The sequence below is a fragment of the Arachis ipaensis genome, chromosome B3, assembly GCF_059453495.1.
Source record: "Arachis ipaensis isolate K30076 ecotype BB chromosome B3, ASM5945349v1, whole genome shotgun sequence".
Taxonomy (NCBI): domain Eukaryota; kingdom Viridiplantae; phylum Streptophyta; class Magnoliopsida; order Fabales; family Fabaceae; genus Arachis; species Arachis ipaensis.
In genome coordinates this window covers 30,069,876-30,088,836 of record NC_142438.1, presented here as the reverse complement: position 1 = coordinate 30,088,836, position 18,961 = coordinate 30,069,876, and positions in this window count along the sequence as shown.

The following is an 18,961-nucleotide window of genomic DNA, read 5'->3' as shown; positions in this document are numbered from 1 at the left end:
GCGTTCAACTCTGGTTTTGGATCCTTTTCTGGCGCTGGACGCCAGATTTGGGCAGAAGGCTAGCGTTGAACGCCAGTTTACGTCATCAATTCTTGGCCAAAGTATGGACTATTATATTTCTGGAAAGCCCTAGATGTCTACTTTCCAACGCAATTGGAAGCGCGCCATTTCGAGTTCTGTAGCTCCAGAAAATCCACTTTTAGTGCAGGGAGGTCAGAATCCAACAGCATCAACAGTCCTTTTTCAACCTCTGAATCTGATTTCTGCTCAAGTCCCTCAATTTCAGCCAGAAAATACCTGAAATCACAGAAAAACACACAAACTCATAGTAAAGTCCAGAAATGTGAATTTAACATAAAAACTAATGAAAACATCCCTAAAAGTAACTAGATCCTACTAAAAACATACTAAAAACAATGTCAAAAAGCGTATAAATTATCCGCTCATCACTTCTCCTCCCCTGGGTGCATCCGTAAGCAGGAACACCTCTAGCTCCCTTGGAGATTTGTAGCCATGGTACTTCTTCACTCTATGTCCATTCACCTTGAAAGTTGCCTCGCTTCTAGGGTCAAACAATTCCACCACTCCATTAGGCTTTACCTCCTTCACCTTGAATGGTCCTTCCCATCTAGAACGGAGCTTGCCAGACATGAATCTAAGCCTCAAGTTGTAGATGAGAACCTCATCACCTTCTTGAAAATCCTTCTTCCGGATATGGTGGTCATGAAATGCCTTAGTCTTTTCCTTGTAGATTCGAGCATTCTCATATGCTTCGTTCCTAAGACACTTAAGCTCCTCTAGTTACAATTTTCTGGCTACACCCGCCTTGGTGAAATTCATGTTACACTGCTTTACCGCCCAATAGGCTTTATGCTCAATCTCCACTGGAAGGTGGCATGCCTTACTATAGACAATCCAGAAGGGACTCATCCCCAACAGAGTCTTGTAGGCCGTCCTATACGCCCATAGTGCATCTCCCAACCGGAAGCTCCAATCCTTCCTTTGTGGATTCACCACTTTCTCCAAAATTCGCTTAATCTCCCGGTTGGACACCTCTGCTTGTCCGTTGGTTTGGGGGTGATAAGCAATTGCAACCTTGTGCAATACCCCATAGCGCTTAAGCAGTGCCTCTACTTTTCTGTTGCAAAAGTGGGAACCTTGGTCGCTCACGATTGCTCGTGGCGACCCATAGCGGCATACAATGTTATTTCTAATAAAAGAAATCACGGTATTTGCGTCATCAAGGCGGGTAGGTATCGCTTCTACCCACTTTGATACGTAGTCAATCGCCAATAGAATATAGAGATACCCACTTGAGTTGGAAAATGGTCCCATAAAGTCTATGCCCCATACATCAAAGATCTCATAGAACAACATCGGTTGTTGAGGTATTTCATCCCTTTGGGACATATTTCCCGACTTCTGACATTGGTGGCACAACACACAGAGTCGATTAGCATCTTTGAATAAGGTTGGCCACCAGAATCCACAATCCAACACCTTTTTAGCTGTCCGTTGTGGGTCAAAGTGGCCGCCACACTCGGACGAATGGCAAGCTTCAAAAATGGGTTGGATTTCATATTCTGGGACACATCTTCGAATTACTTGGTCCACTCCCCTCTTCCACAAGTGAGGGTCATCCCAAATGTAGTATTTGGAATCACTCCTCAACTTGTCCCTTTGGTGTTTAGAAAAGTTAGGAGGGAAGATCTTAGCAACCAAGTAGTTCGCTATTGGTGCAAACCAAGAAAGCTATCCGACACAGCATGCAAACTATCCAATGAGAATGAGTCATCAATCGGAAATGGGTCATATTTCAGATTCTCAAGGCGGCTCAAATGATCCGCAACCAAATTTTGAGACCCGCTTCCATCCCTAATCTCAATGTCAAACTCTTGCAAGAGCAAGATCCAACGTATGAGCCTAGGTTTTGACTTATTCTTTGTCAGCAAATACTTCAAAGCTGCATGATCCGTGTATACCACTATCTTGGATCCTAGCAAATAAGATCAGAATTTATCTAAAGCATGAACAATAGCTATGAGTTCTTTTTCTGTAATGGTATAGTTGGATTGTGCCGCATCCAATGTTTTTGAAGAATAAGCAATGATATAAGGGAGTTTACCATCGCACTGTGCAAGTGCAGCACTTACAGCATGGTTTAACACATCGCACATTATCTCGAATGGCTGCATCCAGTTGGGGCCTCGCACAATCGGTGCCGTGGTAATAACTCTCCTGAACTCCTCAAACGCACTCACACATACACTGTCAAACTCAAAGTCCACATCTTTTTGGAGTAGGCGCGACAATGGCAAAGCAATCTTGCTGAAATCCTTAATAAAGCGCCTGTAAAATCCTGCATGCCCCAAAAAGGAACGGACCTCCCTCATAGACGAGGGGTGAGGTAAATTGGTGATACATCGACCTTGGCCGGGTCTACAGAAATGCCTTCATAAGACACTACATGTCCTAACACTATACCTTGTATCATCATGAAGTGACATTTTTCAAAATTTAAGACAAGGTTAGTGTCAACACATCTAGCTAAGACTTTGGCCAAGTTCTCCAAGCAACTATCAAATGAAGTTTCATAAACACTGAAGTCATCCATAAAGACTTCCAGACAATTCTTTATCAGATCGGAAAAGACACTGGTCATACACCGCTGAAAAGTAGCAGGTGCATTGCATAGCCCAAATGGCATCCTTTTGTAAGCAAAGGTGCCAAAGGGACAAGTGAATGTTGTCTTTTTCTGATCCTCAGGAGCAATGTAAATCTGGAAGTAACCAGTGAAGCCATCAAGAAAGCAATAATGGGATTTACCCACCAATCGGTCTAACATCTGATCAATAAAGGGTAAAGGGTAGTGGTCCTTTCTTGTAGCGGTATTCAACCTTCTATAATCGATGCACACCCGCCAAGCGTTTTGCACTCTCTTGGTGACCACTTCACCATCATCCTTTTTAACCGTAGTGATACCTAATTTCTTGGGAACAACCTGGACCAGGCTCACCCACTCACTGTCAGAAATCGGATATATGATACCCGCACCAAGTAGCCTAGTGACATCCTTCTTCACCACGTCAAGGATGGTGGGGTTGAGCCTTCTTTGCGGTTGCCTAACTGGCCGAGCTCCCTCTTGGAGAAAGATACGATGCATGCACTTGCGGGGGTCAATCCCCACAATATCGGCCAGGCTCCAACCAATTGCTCTCTTGTACTTTCTTAGAACATCTAGGAGCTTTCCTTCTTTTTCACTAGAAAGATCACTAGCAATAATGGCTGAAAACATTTGGTTGTCCTCTAAGAAAGCATACTTCAAATGAGATGGAAGAGGCTTCAGTTCACTCTTTGCCTCAAGTTGAGGTTCCTTTTCATCAAGCTCCTGGAGTTCATTCTCAACAACTTTCTCTTGTTCACCCTCTTGGTCATCTGTCTCTTCAACAAGGGTAGCACCACTTGTTGTGGTCTTCTCTTCGCACCTCCGCTACCACCTCATCGATTACATCACATCGGAGAACGGAATGCTCTTTGGGAGGGTGTTTCATGGCTTCTTCCAAATTGAACCTGATAGTCTTGTCTCCGACCGCAAAAGAATATGTGCCGGTGAAGGCATCTAGCTTGAATTTAGAGGTCTTTAGGAAGGGTCTACTAAGTAGAACGGAGGAGGTGCTTCTATTTTTTGTTGGGGGCATTTCAAGGATGTAAAAGTCAACTGGAAATACCAAATCCTTGATCGCCACAAGTACATCTTCTGCTATTCCCATCATAGTGATCACACTTTTATCAGCTAAGGCAAATTTCACCACCGACTTCTTTAATGGAGCTAAGTTCAACTGCACAAAGATAGAAAGTGGTGTGATGCTTACGCAAGCCCCTAGATCACACATACAATCATGAAAAGTACACCCACCAATATGACAAGACGCCAAACACGGTCCAGGGTCACCACATTTTTTCTGGAATAGGCTTCATTAAGGAAGAAATTGAACTATCCAAGGGTAATGTATCCAACTCTTCTATCCTATCCTTGTGTGTACACAAGTCCTTCAAAAATTTTGCATATTTTGGAATTTGTTGAATAGCATCAAGAAGTGGTATCGTTACCTCGACCTTCTTGAACACTTGAAGCATATTTAAATCAAACTCCGGAGTCTTCTTTGCTTTCTTCACCATGGAGGGGAATGGGATAAGGATGGATTCGTCCACTATAGCTTTTCTTTTGGATTCCTTAAGGCTTTCTTCTTCTTCCTCATGCCTCTTGTCCACCTCCTCTTCTTCATGTGGAGCTTCAACAACCACTTCTTCCTCATGAATGTCTTCCATGACCCTAGGAGGTATCTCTTCCAATGTAGTTCCCGACCATAGAGTGATGGCGTTGAGACCGCCCTTTGGATTTGGAAGGGGTTAGGATGGAAGATTAGAAGAGCTTGAGGGTTGGTTGGTGTTATTGTTTGAGGAGGACATAGACAACCTTGAAATCATGTCGGTGAGATTGGCTAATTGAGCACTCATGCTACCATATTGTGCACTCAATGTATTGAATTGAGCCTTGTTATTCTCCTCTTGTTTCTTCATTGTAGCTCTAAACTCATCAACTTGGTTGGTGGAAGATGAAGAGGCTTGGTTGGAGTGTTACCTTTGATGTGGTGCTTGGTACTTGGCGTAGTTGTTTTGGTTTTGGTTGTGATGATTTTGGTTGGCTTGGTGGTTGTTGTTATGGTGGTATTGGGATGAGAATTGGTGATTGTTGTTGTAGTGAGAAGAAAAGTTGTTCCATCTTTGATTTTGATTTCTCCCTTGTGTATATCCCTCCATCCTTGATTGTGATTATTGCCATGAGAGTAGTTATTTTGGCCTTGAGAGGGGTAGGGTGGACGGTTGTTGTAGTTCACATTGGCCACGACAAGGGTGTACTCCTCTTGAATTTGGTGACATTGATCGGTGTAATGTGTGGTGCTAGAGCACAAACCACAAATTCTAGGAGGGCCTTCAAGTTGAGAAACTTGGGCTGGGGCTTGGATGGCTTGGATGGAATAGAATGCCTTTTGCTCTTTATGCATCTCCGTAAGGATGGTGGTCATATCCCCAAGCACCTTAGTTAAGCTTGCTTCAGAAGGTGGTGCTTCTACCACACCCTTGAGGGGGTTGCTTTTTACCCTTACATGTTGTGTAGCCTTGGCAACATCATTTATCAAGCTCCAAGCTTCTCCCGCCATCTTGTTTTTGGAAAGGGAACCACCACAAGAAGCGGTGAGCAATCTTCGATCTTCCGCACAAAGACCACCGGTGAAGTAACTAATGAGCAAGTGAGTGTATAATCCATGGTGTGGACAAGATTCCAATAGCCTCTTGAACTGAGTCCAATACTCATACAAACTCTCTTGGTCCTTTTGCATTATACCCGAGATCTCCTTCCGGATGTAGTCGGTCTTCTCCGACAGAAAAAACTTGTTTAGAAACTCTCTTCTCAAGAAATCCCAATTGGTCACAATCTCATCCGGTTGCGAATAAAACCATTTTTTGCTTACCCCTCAAGAGAGAAGGGAAAGGAAAAAACCATAATAGCCACCTCATTGGCTCCATGCCTTCGAGCCGTAGAACAAGTAACTTGAAAATCTCTTAGATGTCGGATGGGGTCTTGACCCGGCAGCCCATGATACTTGGGAAGTAGATTTATCAAGCTATTCTTCAACTCAAAGTTTGGATCAAGGTTGGGATACCTTGCTTGCAAAGGTTGAAGTATGATATCCGGAGCCCCTTGTTCATGCAAAGTGATCCGGCGTGGCTCCGCCATGTATGGTTCACCTGTGGGATACAAAGATGTATTAATGGTGCCAATAGAAGAATATGAAGTAGCGGACTCCAAGTCACTCTCTGTACCGTCTAGTGATTCGGTATGCTCCTCAAGAGAGGCCGAAGTACTAGCCGTATAGTTCAGCCGTCGTCTAGCTTGCTGAGTGTGTAATAAAGTTCTTTCAATCTCAAGGTCAAACTCGGCTAAGCTAGAATTCGATTGAGACTGAGTCATCAAACTTGGGAGTCATAGCACATGTACAAAAGAAATCTAAACTACAACTAAGTATTGAAAGCAAGTAAACTATCTACACTATTCACATATTCACATATCCAATATCAAGGCATACGTTGCAACCATTCCCCGGCAAAGACGCCAAAAATTTGACGGTCGGACTATTGTCGGTAAAGAATTTCACAAAATATTCGTGTTGCCAGTATAGCCCTTAACTGACAAATAATCCTCAATTCAAATTTTAAGGAATTTGTTGTCACAAGTTCAACCCCAATAAAAGTAACCGAAGTATTCAAACCTCGGGTCATCTCACAAGGAATGGGCAAACATGTGCATCAACATTGGTTAGAATTCCGGGGTTGCAAGTCATGAGCAAGAAATTAAACTAAGAGGCTTAATCAAGCAAGAAATCTTAAACTTCAAGAAACTAATTCAAGTAACTAAGCAAGGTGTAAGCAAATCTAAACTAATAAGAGAACTTCCAATATAATTCTACTCTAAAACTAAACAAGTAATTATAACTAGAATTAAGCAATTGAAATTTTTGGTTTTCAAATATGAATACTAAAAGCAACTCTTGGCTAGGTATAGGAATTGGGATCACTATCCTTGTCTAATAACCATATCTTGACAATTATGAGGAACCAAACTCATTAAGTTTACTTCTATACTTGAAGGATATTAAATGGCTTGGTCAACATCAATCCATAAGGTCCAACCTAGCTACCAATTGACTTAGTAGTAGGCTAGTGTCAATGGTTATCAAATTGACTACTAAGGGTTTTCAAATAATCAATTCTATTAGACCCAATGACTCAAGTTTACCCAATTCCCTTAGCCTAGGCTAAGAGTAAGGAAAACTACTCCATAATAAAAGGAAACATTTAATCAAACACATGGTAAGCATTACTAAAAGACATATTCAAAATGCAATTAAATTGAAATTAAAAGGTACCCACTAACAATTATCAATGGAAAATCACTCAAACAACACAATTAATCATGAAAATCATCAATGTAACATTAACAATTCAAGATCCACAAGATTCACAAAATGAGTAGAAAATGACAATTGACAAGAAAATATAAATCTAACACAAGATCTAAACAAAATTATACTAAGGAATTCAAATTAAGTAATCAGAACTAGAAATCAACAAGATCCAATTTAGAATTCAACAAGGAAAGATCAAATAAAACTAGATCTAGAGAGGAATAAGGGTTTCTCTCTCTAGAAGAACAAAAACCAAAAAAATAGCTAAAATTGTGTCTAAGTGTGTAATGAATGATCCCCCCTTTTTCCCTAGAATTCTTGGGTCTTTTCCATGTAGAACAAACTTGAATTTGGGCCTGTTAAGCCTCAGAAATCGCCAGGCACGATTTCTTTTAATGAGGTCACGTGCAGCTTGTCACGCGTACGCGTCATGCACGTGTGCGCGTCGCTTGAATTTCGCGATCCACGCGTGCACGTCCAGCACGCGTGCGCGTCGATGGAGATTTCGCTAATCCACGCGGATGTGCCAATCTTCGGGCACCAATCTTCGCGCGCCATTCCCAACTTTCTGCACCCACGCGTGCGCGTGAGGTGCGCGTGCGCGTCGATGCTGAATTCTCCAATATCAAATTCTTCATGTTCCTTCCACTTTGCATGCTTTCTTTCTCTCTTCTAGGCCATTCTTGCCCTATAAACTCTGAAATCACTCAACAAACACATCACGACATCGAATGGTAATAAAAGAGGATCAAAATATGGCAATTTTAAGGCAAAAGAAGCATGTTTTCCATCATGAAGCAATATTAAGAAGAGAACACAAAACCATGCAATTCTTGTGAATAAGTGTGGAAAATATTGACAAATCCCCTCAAATTCTACACAATATAAACCACAAAATTGGGGTTTATCACTCAACATAATTAAACTACTCTTATTTTAAACTTGAAATTCATGCATCTCTCAATTCTTTTCAAATAAAAATTTTCTTTTAAGTAAAGTGAGAGATATATAGAATATTTTCCAAATTTAAGATATCAATGCAAATGATCATGCAACTAGAACAGGAAAACAAACAATATAACAGAAAACAGAAAAGGAAAGGAAGTAAAAGAAAACGAGTCCACCTTTAATTATGGCGGCTAGTGCTCCTCCTTGAGGATCCAATGTGATGCTTGATCTCTTAAATGTCACTCATTTGCCTTTGTTGAGGTGGCTGCACAGGCTCATGTGCATGCTTTCTAGTTTGCTCCATCCTCTTCTTGTGGGGGCAAATGCCATTCCCTTCCTCTTTCTTGAGGTTTTACTAGTCTTTGGTGCCATACTTAGGAGTGGTAGAAGTCAAAAAGCAAAGCTTTTGCAATACCAAACTTAATAGTTTTGCTCGTTCTTGAGAAAATATGAATTAAGGTTGGGTTACCTCCCAACAAACAATACCAAACTGCATATGATCATGACCCTAAAAGAAAAACAAAACAAAATAAAAGGAAATAAATAATTAATTAAGGTTGGGTTACCTCCCAACAAGCGCTTCTTTAATGTCATTATCTTGACGGACAACTCCTTTCAAGGAGAAAGATAGTCATAGAGGAATAAATCCTCACTCCTTACTGGGAGCGTCCTTCCTGTGCTCTCATGGATTAGCATGAGACACTCAAAAGACAGGATCTTGTCCACTGTATAAGGTAGGGTTGGGCTTGCAGCAATATGCTGGTGTCCCTTTTTTCCACTTCCCTCTTCCATGGTGAAAAGCCCTTAGTAGGGATATTTTTGTTTTTCCAGCCCCTAGGCATCTTCCTTTTGCGTCCTTCCTCCTTTGTGGATAGTGTACATATGACACCAAACTTACGTTTGGTCTATATTTCTCACCATGCTTAAAAGAAAAATCTATTTGAAAAAGAGAAAAATGAGATACATAATTTCGAGTTATATAATAAGAATTGTCCAATTATTTGATGTGGTGGCCTTGCTTTTACTTTCTGAATGCATGAATTAACAGTGCGTATTTGACATTGGAGTAAAGTGTGTTGGCTCTTGAAAGAATGATAAAAAGGAGAAGTATTATTGGTGATTTGAAAAATCCAAAAAAAAAATTGATTCTTGAAACAAGAAAAAGCAGTGAAAAAGAGAGAGAGAGAGAGAGAGAGAGAGAAAAGAAAACAAAAAAAAGAAAAGAAAAAGCAAAAGCAAAATCCAAAAATGCTCAAAAGGAAGGAAAAGGAGAGCTAGGATCCAAGGCTTTGAGCATCAATGATTAGGAGGGTCTAAAGAAACAAAATCTTTGCCTAAAAAGTTCAAATGAACTGCTTCCCCTAACTAAGTGCTTGTGGTGTGAAGGTGTCAAGTAAAAAGCTTGAGACTGAGCAGTTAAAGTCGTGATCCCAAAAGCAAAAGAGTGTGCCTAAGAACTCTGGACACTACTGTCTGGGCCTTTAAGCAAAGCTAAAGTCGAATCCAAGGGTTCCCCCAGTTAAGTGTCTATGGCGTGTATGTATCCGGTGGTAATACTAGAAAACAAAGCGCTTAGGGTCACGGCCAGGCTAAAAAAGAAGCTGTGTTCATGAATCAAGAAAAGCTAAACTAAAAAAATCAATAATATCATCCGGATTCTGATAAGCAATAGTTTAAGTTTGGTGTTCTGATAAGCGGATATTTTATACGCTTTTTGGCATTATTTTCATAGAGTTTTTAGTTATGTTTTGTTAAGTTTTATCAAATTTTAGTAGGTTTTTATGCAAAAATCACTTTTGGAAAAGCCTGATTCAGAGACAGAGAAAAGGGCTGCAGATGTTGTCAGATTCTGACCTCCGTGCATTCAAACGAGCATTTCTGGAGCTACAGAGGTCCAATTGACGCGCTCTTAACGGTATTGAAAATCTAACTTCCAGTGCTTTCCACCAATGTTAATAGTCCATACTTATCTTCCAAAATGATGGCCCAAAACGGGCGTTGAACGCCCATCTGACCCTCTACCTGGCGTTTGGAAGCCCCAAAAAAGAGCAAGCCTGGCGTCCAACGCCCCAAGAGGAGTCCCAGCACATGGAGTCACCCCAAGCTCAGCCCAGACACTCCCCAAGTGGGCCCAAGAAGTAAATTTTTGCACTAAGATTCCAGTCTATCTTATTTCTGTAATCCTTAGTCATTAGAATAGTATAAATAGAACAAAGATCACCCTTGTTAGAGATCTTTGGCTTATTCGAACCTTTCACTACTATTTTCTGTAAGCTATGAGCAACTAAACCTCCTAAGTTAGGGTTAGGAGCTCTCGTGATTCTCATGGATTAATAATATTACTGTTTCTATTTCAATATGTCTGATTCTATTCTCTTATGCGTTCTCGTTCTTCAATCTTAATGATAGGGGTGTACATGGGCCGGGCCACACCGGGTTTGGCTTAACCCAGATCCGACCCGAAATATAGACCGGGCCTAATTTTTAGACCCTAACCCGATTCTAGACTCGATGAAACCTACGCACCTTCGGGCCGGGTGAAAACCGGATAAAAACCGGGTGAAAACCGGGTCCTTAGCATGTAAAAATCACCTAATCTCCAACCATTATTTCACAATTCACATAGTAAAATTCACTTAAAAAAATATAATTAGAACCAACCCTTCTCTAAAATTAAAGCATAACCATAATCAATACTAATATTGTCTAATAACACCAAATATTTAAATCAATACAAATAACACAATATTATGCATTAGTCTAAAGTTTTATCCATTTTAAACATAAAACATTAACTTATAATCTTATAATGACTAATAATACAAAATATTAAGGCTTACAATATTTAAATTCCACATAAGAAAAGCCATCATCCATCACTAATAACACAAAATATTAATTGTGTATGATGATCGGGCCACCGGGCCGAGTTCGGGTGATCCGAGCTATGGCCCGGACCCAACCCGAAATAATGATCGGGTCTATTTTTGAGACCCTTACCCGGTCCTAGGCTCGATAAAATCACACTAAGTTAGCCCCTAAAGTGTTCGGGGTCGGGCCGGGCCGGGCTATGTACACCCCTACTTAATGAATCGGGGTGAACCATGACATTCATCCTTGTTCTACATGGGTTCCGTGCGAGTCTTGACCCGGATAGCATTGAACTAAAGCTAGAGAATGCATTGCGGATTCCAAGAGCGTACCTGGGCAACTTTGGATACGTGACATGAAATCCCATTGACCGTGGGTTACTGAGGTCTCTGTAGCGCTAAGGCTAGAGTCAGAAAAGCAGCACTCTCTGATCCAGAAGATCCGACCTTGTCTGTGGCGAGCGAAGGGGAGTGGATTGCTTAGAGCTTCATCTTTGGCTACAGTGAGAAGCCATGAGTCAACTTAATGAGAGGACATGAGTTACTCAGATATGGTGGATGATGAGCGGATAATTTATACGCTTTTTGGCATTGTTTTTAGGTAATTTTAGTAGGATCTAGCTAGTTTTTAGAGTATTTTTATTAGTTTTTAAGTAAAATTGACATTTCTGGACTTTACTATGAGTTTGTATATTTTTCTGTGATTTCAGGTATTTTCTGGCTGAAATTGAGGGACCTGAGCAAAAATATTATTCAGAGGCTGAAAAAGGACTGCAGATGCTGTTGGATTCTGACCTCCCTGCACTCAAAATGGATTTTCTAGAGCTAGAGACGCCCAATTGGCATGCTCTCAATTGTGTTGGAAAGTAGACACCTTGGGCTTTCCAGAAATATATAATAGTCCATACTTTGTCTGAGTTTTGATAACGCAAACTGCCGTCTAAACGCCAACTTTCTACCCTTTTCTGGCGTTAAATGCCAGAACTGGCATAAAAGCTGGAGTTAAATGCCCAAACTGGCATAAAAGCTGGAGTTCAATGCCAGGAATAGCCTATGCACGTGGAAGCTTCAGTGCTCAGCCCAAACACACACCAAGTGGGCCCCGGAAGTGGATTTCTACACTATCTATCTTAGCTTACTCATTTTCTGTAACCCTAGATCACTAGTTTAGTATAAAAACCACTTTTAGAGATTCATTTGGTACCTCATGACATTTTACATTAGAACTTATATTTTCTACGGCATGAGTCTCTAAATCCCATGGTTGGGGATGAGGAGCTCTGCTGTGTCTCGGTGGATTAATGCAATTACTACTGTTTTCCATTCAATCACGCTTGTTTCTATTCTAAGATATTCACTTGCACTTCAACATGATGAATGTGATGATCCGTGACACTCATCACCATTCTCAACTATGAACACGTGCCTGACGACCACTTCCGTTCTACCTTAGATTGAGTGTGTATCTCTTTGGTTCCTGGTTCACGAGTTTGATTGCCTCTCCTGACAACAGAGCATTCAAATCCGTGAGATAAGAGTCTTCGTGGTATATGCTAGAATCAATTGGTAGCATTCTTGAGATCCAGAAAGTCTAAACATTGTCTGTGGTATTCCGAGTAGGATCTGGGATGGGATGACTGTGACGAGCTTCAAACTCGCGAGTGTTGGGCGTAGTGACAGACGTAAAAGGATCAATGGATCCTACTCCAACATGAGTGAGAACCGACAGATGATTAGCCGTGCGGTGACAGCACATTTGGACCATTTTCACTGAGAGGACGGATGGTAGCCATTGACAACGGTGATCCACCAACATATAGCTTGCCATGGAAGGAGCCTCGCGTGCGTGAAGAAGAAGACCGTAGGAAAGCAGAGATTCAGAAGACAGAGCATCTCCAAAACCTCAACCTGTTCTCCATTACTACATAACAAGTATTATTTATTTTATGTTATTTACTCTTTATAAACCCAACCATTTTTATTACTAATTTCCTGACTAAGAGTTACAAGATAACCCTAGCTTGCATTCAAGCCGACAATCTCCGTGGGATCGACCCTTACTCATGTAAGGTATTACTTGGACGACCCAGTGCACTTGCTGGTTAGTGGTACGAGTTGTGAAAAGTGTGATTTACAATTTCGTGCACCAAGTTTTTGGTGCCGTTGCCGGGGATTTTTTGAGTTTGGACAACTGACGGTTTATTTTGTTGCTTAGATTAGGAAAAAAAAATTTTTTGGTTTAGAGTCTTCCGTTTGAGTTTAGTTTTATATTTTAAGTTTGGTGTCAATCGCTTAAGTTTATTTTTCTTTCATTTTTTCGAATTGTTAGTGTTCAAGGTATAAAAATTTTTAAGTTTGGTATCCTTTATGTTTTAGTTTTCTTAAAAATTTTTCAAAAGTTGCTTTTGGTGTTCATCCTGATATTCAAAGTTTTCCTGTTTGTTTTCCTTGTTTTGATCTAAAAATTCTAAGTTTGGTGTCATTTTATTGTTTTTCTCTTTCCTCATTAAATTAAAAAATATCTTCCATATTTATTTAATTGAGATTTCGAAAATTTTATTTAAAAATTCAGATTTTTATTTTAAAATTTTTATTCTATCTTATCTTAGTTTTGAAATTTCAAAATTCAAAAATCTTTTTCAAAAATCATATCCAAAATTTTTCAAATTCTCTCAATTATTTTAGTTTTCGGACTTTTATTTTAATTTCCAATTATTCTACTTTATTTTTTTATTTTTTTCGGTTGTTTTTAACTAAATTAAATAAAATAAAAATATAATTTATTTGCAATTCATATCAATTCTCTTTTCTTCATCATGGACCTAAGCGGAAATGAACAGTCCAGAAGGACTCTGGGGTCATACGCTAACCCCATTACTGCTGCATATGGGAGTAGTATCTATATACCTCCCATCAAAGTAAGCAGTTTTGAGCTAAATCCTCAGCTCATTGTCATGGTGCAGCAAATTTGCCAGTATTTCGGTCTCCCACAGGAAGAACCTACTGAGTTTCTGGCACAGTTCTTGCAAACTGTTGACCCAGTACGTGACAAAGAAGTAGATTAGGATGTCTACAGATTATTACTGTTTCCATTTGCTGTAAAAGATCAAGCTAAGAGGTGGTTAAATAACCAACCCACAGCAAGCATAAGAACATGGAAACAGTTATCAGACAAATTCCTGAATCAATATTTCCTTCCAAAAAGGATGACACAGCTAAGGCTGGACATCCAAGGCTTTAAACAAGAGGATGACGAATCCCTTTACAATGCCTGGGAGAGGTACAGAGGGATGCTAAGGAAATGCCCCTCTAAAATATTTTCAGAGTGGGTGCAGTTAAACATCTTCTACTACGGACTTACAGAAAAGGCTCAAATATCTCTAGATCACTCAGCTGGTGGATCTATACACATGAGAAAGACAATTGAAGAGGCTCAAGAGCTCATTGATACAGTTGCTAGAAATCAGCATCTGTACTTAAGCAGTGAGTCCTCCCCGAAAGAAGAGGCTAAAGCAGTATCCACTGAACTTAGTCCTCAAGAACAAGTTGCTGAACTCAATCAGCAATTGCTTATTATAACAGAACAGTTCACAGAATTCAAGGAGATGTTCCAAGACACTAAAAATGCTAACCAGAATATAGAAGCACAATTGGATCAGGCAAGACAGCAGCTATCTAAACAGATAACAGAAGAATGCCAAGCTGTTCAATTAATGAGTGGGAAGACATTGAATAATTCAGCTCAAGGTAGCAGAAAGCCAAGAAAGGAATAACTGACAGAGGATGACCAAACCACTGCTCAAAATCCCTCTGAGGACATTAAGAGCCCAGAGAGGAATACTTTTGGCGTTCAAACGCCAGAAAATGGTGAAAAATTGGTGTCAAACGCCCGGTGGATGCCCACTACTGGCGTTCAAATGCCAGAAATGGGTGAAAACTGGCGTTAAACGCCCATTCCATGCCCAGTTCTGGCGTTCAAACGCCAACGAGGGATCAGACACCTGCAAGTGCTGATTGTAACCCTCCTAAGAAGGCTTCTCTAACCACATCTGTAGGAAATAAACCTACAGTAACTAAGGTTGAGGAATACAAAGCCAAGATGCCTTATCCTCAGAAACTCCGCCAAGCGGAACAGGATAAATAATTTGCCTGCTTTGCAAACTATCTCAGGACTCTTGAAATAAAGATCCCGTTTGCAGAGGCACTTGAGCAAATACCCTCTTATGCTAAGTTCATGAAAGAGATCTTAAGTCATAAGAAGGATTGGACAGAAACTGAAAAAGTTTTTCTCACTGAAGAATGCAGTGCAGTCATTCTGAAAAGCTTACCAGAGAAGCTTAAAGATCCCGGAAGCTTTATGATACCATGCACATTAGAGGGTGCTTGTACCAAGACAGCTCTATGTGACCTTGGAGCAAGTATCAACCTAATACCTGCATCCACTATCAGAAAACTTGGCTTGACTGAAGAAGTCAAACCAACCCGAATATGCCTCCAACTTGCTGATGGCTCCATTAAATATCCATCAGGCATAATTGAGGACATGATTGTCAAGGTTGGGCCATTTGCCTTTCCCACTGACTTTGTAGTACTGGAAATGGAGGAGCACAAGAGTGCAACTCTCATTCTAGGAAGACCCTTCCTAGCAACTAGACGAACCCTCATTGATGTACAAAAAAGGGAAGTGACCCTGAGAGTCAATGAGGATGAGTTCAAGTTAAATGCTGTCAAAGCTATGCAGCATCCAGACACATCAAATGACTGCATGAGCGCTGATATTATTGACTCCTTGGTGGAAGAGATCAATATGACTGAGAGTCTCGAATCAGAGCTAGAGGATATCTTTAAAGATGTTCATCCTGATCTGGAGGAACCAGAGGAAACAGAAAAGCCTCTGAAAACTCTTCAAGAAGAGGATAAGCCTCCTAAACCCGAGCTCAAACCACTACCACCATCCCTGAAATATGCATTTCTGGGAGAGGATAACACTTTTCCTGTGATCATAAGCTCTGCCTTAGAGCCACAGGAAGAGAAAGCACTACTTCAGGTGCTAAGAACACACAAGACAGCTCTTGAGTGGTCCATAAGTGACCTTAAGGGCATTAGCCCCGCCAGATGTATGCACAAGATCCTATTGGAGGATGATGCTAAACCAGTGGTTCAACCACAGAGGCGGTTAAATCCGGCCATGAAGGAAGTGGTGCAGAAAAAGGTTACTAAATTACTAGAGGCTAGGATTATTTATCTTATTTCTGATAGCCCCTGGGTGAGCCTTGTCTAAGTCGTCCCAAAGAAGGGAGGTATGACAATGATTCATAATGAAAAAAATGAATTGGTTCCTACAAGAACAGTTACAGGATGGTGTATGTGTATTGACTACAGAAGGCTCAATACAGCCACCATAAAAGATCATTTTCCTTTACCATTCATAGACCAGATGCTAGAGAAACTAGCAGGTCATGACTATTACTGCTTTTTGGATGGCTATTCAGGTTATAACCAAATTGCAGTAGATCCTCAGGATCAAGAGAAAATAGTATTCACATGTCCATCTAGAGTATTCGCATACAGAAGGATGCCTTTTGGTCTGTGCAATGCACCTGCAACCTTTCAGAGATGCATGCTCTCTATTTTCTCTGATATGGTAGAAAAATTTCTGGAAGTTTTCATGGATGACTTCTCAGTATTTTGAGACTCATTCCGCTCCTGTCTTGATCATCTAGCACTTGTTCTGAAAAGGTGCCAAGAGACTAACCTGGTTTTAAACTGGGAAAAATGTCACTTTATGGTGACTGAAGGAATTATCCTTGGGCATAAAATTTTGAACAAAGGAATAGAGGTGGATCAAGCTAAGGTAGAGGTAATTGAAAAATTACCACCACCTGCCAATGTTAAGGCAATCAGAAGCTTTCTGGGACATGCAGGATTCTACAGGAGGTTTATAAAGGATTTTTCAAAAATCACAAAACCTCTAAGTAATCTGCTAGCTGTTGATACACCATTTGTCTTTGACACAGAGTGTTTGCAGGCCTTCGAGATTCTGAAGGCTAAGCTGGTCATAACACCTGTCATTTCTGCACCAGACTGGACATTACCATTCGAATTAATGTGTGATACCAGTGACCATGCTATTGGTGCAGTATTAGGACAAAGGCATAACAAGCTTTGCACGTCATTTACTATGCCATCCGTGTTCTAAATGACGCACAGAAGAACTACACTACCACAGAAAAAGAGCTGCTTGCAGTGGTTTATGCCATTGACAAGTTTAGATCCTATTTAGTAGGATTAAAAGTGATTGTGTACACTGACCATGCTACTCTTAAATATCTACTAACAAAGCAGGATTCAAAACCCAGGCTCATAAGATGGGTGTTTCTTCTGCAAGAGTTTGATATAGAAATAAGAGACAGAAAAGGGATAGAGAACTAGGTAGCTGATCACCTGTTCCGTATAGAAACAGTAGCGGGGGCGTCCCTTCCTCCTACTGAGATCTCTGAGACCTTTCCGGATGAGCAACTCTTTGCCATTCAGGAAGTACCATGGTTTGCAGACATTGCAAACTACAAAGCTGTGAGATTCATACCCAAAGAGTACAGTAGACAGCAAACGAAAAAATTAATTTCTGATGCAAAGTATTACTTGTGGGATGAACCATATCTTTTTAAGAGATGTGCAGACGGAATGATCCGCAGATGCGTGCCTAGAGAAGAGGCACAGAAGATCCTATGGCACTGCCATGGATCACAATATGGAGGACATTTCGGAGGTGAGCGAACAGCTACTAAGGTCCTCCAATGTGGCTTCTACTGGCCTACTCTCTATAGAGACTCCCGAGAGTTTGTACGTAACTGTGACAGTTGCCAGAGAGCTGGTAATCTGCCTCATGGTTACGCCATGCCTCAGCAAGGGATCTTAGAGATTGAATTATTTGATGTATAGGGTATTGACTTCATGGGGCCTTTTCCACCATCATACTCAAACATTTACATTCTAGTGGCAGTAGACTATGTATCTAAATAGGTAGAGGCAATTGCCACACCCACTAATGATACTAAGACAGTGCTGAAGCTCCTCCAGAAGCATATCTTCAGCAGATTTGGTGTCCCTAGAATACTAATCAGTGATGGAGGGACTCATTTCTGCAATAAACAGCTTGACTCTGCTCTAATCCGATATGGAATTAGCCACAAAGTGGCAACTCCATATCATTCACAGACAAATGGGCAGGCTGAAGTCTCAAATAGAGAACTAAAACGAATCCTGGAATGGACTGTAAGTACCCGTAGAAAGGATTGGGCAAGGAGTCTGGATGATGCTCTATGGGCATACAGAACTGCATTCAAAACTCCTATAGGGACCTCTCTAAACCAGCTTGTGTATGGAAAAGCCTGTCACCTGCCAGTGGAACTAGAACACAAGGCCTACTGGACCACCAGATTCCTAAAACTTGATGCCAAGTTAGTTGGAGAGAAAAGATTGCTCCAATTGAATGAGCTAGAGGAATTCAGACTCAATGCTTTCGAAAATACAAAAATTTACAAAGAGAAAGCAAAAAGGTGGCATGACAAGAAACTATCATCCAGAGTCTTTGAGCCAGGATAGAAGGTTCTGCTGTTTAACTCTAGGCTCAGATTATTCCCTGGGAAATTAAAATCCCGGTGGAGGGGACCATATGTGATTACAAGTGTATCACCATATGGATATGTAGAGCTTCAAGATATTGACTCTGATAAAAAATTCATTGTTAATGGACAGAGAGTCAAGCATTATCTTGAAAGCAATGTTGAGCAAGAATGCTCAAAATTGAGACTAGATTAAAGCTCAGTAAAGTCCAGCTAAAGACAATAAAGAAGCGCTTGCTGGGAGGTAACCCAGCCAGTAGCAGAGTTTATTTGTTATTTAAATAATAATTATAGGAGTTTGATATAAATTATCTTCAAAGTTAATTATCAATTGCAGAAGTTCACAGAGTTACTGAAGGATTCAGAGCATAAAGCAGAAAAAAGGAGCTCACTGGCACAAAAACACCAGTAAGGGGTATTTTGGGCGTTAAACGCCAGTAAAGATACCATTCTTGGCGTTCAACGCCAGAGTTGCAGCATCCTGGGCGTT